This window comes from Echinops telfairi, unplaced genomic scaffold (genome assembly GCF_000313985.2).
Source record: "Echinops telfairi isolate 266 unplaced genomic scaffold, ASM31398v2 ScPeMD7_3533;HRSCAF=4204_0, whole genome shotgun sequence".
Taxonomy (NCBI): domain Eukaryota; kingdom Metazoa; phylum Chordata; class Mammalia; order Afrosoricida; family Tenrecidae; genus Echinops; species Echinops telfairi.
Window position 1 is genome coordinate 37,321,814 of NW_022107431.1, and position 2,476 is coordinate 37,324,289.

The window sequence follows — 2,476 nt, forward strand, 5'->3', positions numbered from 1 at the left end:
TGGGGATTTCTTTTGTTTTCTTAATGTTAAGGTGTAATCTGTATTATGAGATGTTGTCTTTGATCTTCATCATTAAGTGTTCCAAGTCCTCTTTGCTTTCAGCAAGCAATTTAAAGTAGGGAATTTCATTTCCATCTTGCTTACATATGAGCCTTTTAATGTTGAAATGTGCAATGGCATACAGATAATTACAACACATGAACACACAAATATCACCACAGAATAATGCAAAAAGCTCAAATATTCTTTGCATTTTTCTTTTGATAGTTTTCACCAAAGAAATGGGGTATGTTTATCATGCACTTAATTTAATGTTAAAATTTCATTACCCTAAATTCTATAAATGTGATTAGATATATGATAGTTAACTTTAATGAGAAACACATTCTATGTTGCTTTATTTTTCAATTTGTGTGTGTTTATTTACCAGGGAAGATATTTTTGTACAGGATTCAAACCAAATCATTAAGATTGAAGGCAGTAGATATCAATATGATTTTTCAGACAGCTAACTGAATGACTTGGTTCCTGGAAATCTGTTTCTCAGCTTGATTTGATATTGTATATTAATATTGGAGTTATTTATATTAGAAATTCACTCTTTATTAAAGATGCAACTATGTATTTTTAATCTTTCCCATCTTCTCCCAACTTTGACACCTTCCAAATCCTGCCTTGGATTGCAAATACCATTAGACTCATTTAGAGAGACACACAGGAAGGGAGATAGGATATATCAGCAAGCACCACATTTTGTAGTTTGTGCCTTCCACCTCATCTTCAGTAAATCGTCCCTCTCTCTGATACCCGGCTTTTAGTGTCAACCTTCCTTTCCCACTTTGCCATATTGCTTTAGATGGTCTTTTCTTCAAAAGTCTTTAATGTGTTAGAAAAGCAAATACCATATTATAAAAAGTAGACTGTAGTAATTAATAGTCCGCACTCAGAAGTCACACTCCCCACAATGAAATTCTAAATCTTCTACTTACTAACTCTTGAAAATTGGGCAATTGGTTTTAACCGCTTGCCTCCTTTCTCTAAAAAACAGGAATGGCATCAGTACTAGTCTTGGCAGTTGTTGCGTGCCTCTGAGTGGACTCTGACCCCTAGAGCACCACGTGACAGAGTAGATCTGCTTCACAGCGTTTTGAAGACTGGCGCCTTTTGGAAGCATTCTGCCAAGATACTTGCAGGGTGACTCTAAGTGAGTTTGAAAATCATCTTTGGCTAGTAGTCCAGCACTTAACATTTTCTACTCCCTAGAGAATCCACTTGTCCTCTAGGAACTGTTATTGAATTTAAAAGATTGCAGCATATGAAGACCTAGTGACAGTGCCTTCCAGGTAATAAGTACTCTCTAAATGTTAGCCTTTGTTATAATATCCCTTCCATATCCTGAGCCATGCATATTGCATTCTATAATGTCACACACGACCAGTCCTGAACAATACAAGAGCTCTCCTGGCCACAGCTCGGAAGGAGACAAGTAAACACACAAAAAATATCTACATGTATCTGGAGAAAGAGAGTAGGAATGTACACCCACTTGTCTGAACTATAGGAAAGGAAAAGATAATTTATAACTAATTATGTACCTGGAAGCCTCGGGCTCCATTTAATGTTGTTTGTGGGGTTACCAATCCTCCATTTCGTCCTGTAGATATAGCTCAAGCCCAGTAGCCCAGACTCACAAGGCTAGAGGGCTCAGGACAACTACTCTTGGGAGAGCTTAAATCCTTAGCATTTAGCATAATCAGTCTTTTGTTATAAGTAAACAGTAAAAATTTAGTTACTTACTTTTATGAAAAATGACATTTATTTATTGACTCAGGATAAATTATGTCTTTCCATGATCATCTGTTTTAGCATGTAAATTCCTAAAGAATAAGAAATATAGAAATATACTTACCTGGCAGGGGAGATACCATGATCAGGAAGGTGGTTTTCCCAGAGCGAGGCTTATCCATTGCACTCGGGATATGCTGACCCCTGCAATTTCCCCAAATGTGGGAAACTCGGCTGCATAATTTGTGGTAGTGGGGGACTGCGTTCGCGCTCTCCCCTAAAAGAAAAAAAGAAATATAGTGGTACTACATATATGTATTTTACCACACATATATTAGTTTGCCACACTGTGTTGGCATGCATGTTGCTATAATGCTAGTCCACTGGTCTTTCAAGTACTAGCAGGGTGTCCAATGGTGGGAAAAGGGAGAACATGGTCAGCATTTCTCGGACTGAATGAACAGAAGAAAAATTTGAGCCTTGAGTTGGAATATTAAAGGAGCCAATAAGCAAAACATTGAATGATGCAGGAAGCCTCAAAAAAAGTTGGAAGGAATGCATAGTCACTGTACCAAAAAGAAACACTTCAGAGGGTAACATCTACTCAAGAACTGATGGGATTGGGGAAACAAATCCAGACGCAGTGAAGGCACTGGCAAAGTTAAGGGTCCAGGACTTGATAGATTACCAA

The 2,476-nt window shown here is 37.6% G+C and overlaps 1 non-coding gene across 1 annotated transcript; it reads left to right on the plus strand.

Moving 5' to 3' along the window:
- Positions 1 to 1,901: 1,901 nt before the first annotated feature.
- Positions 1,902 to 2,065, plus strand: LOC115871094. Its single transcript, XR_004047079.1, has one exon. It is a non-coding gene; the product is annotated as a U1 spliceosomal RNA (small nuclear RNA).
- Positions 2,066 to 2,476: the final 411 nt, after the last annotated feature.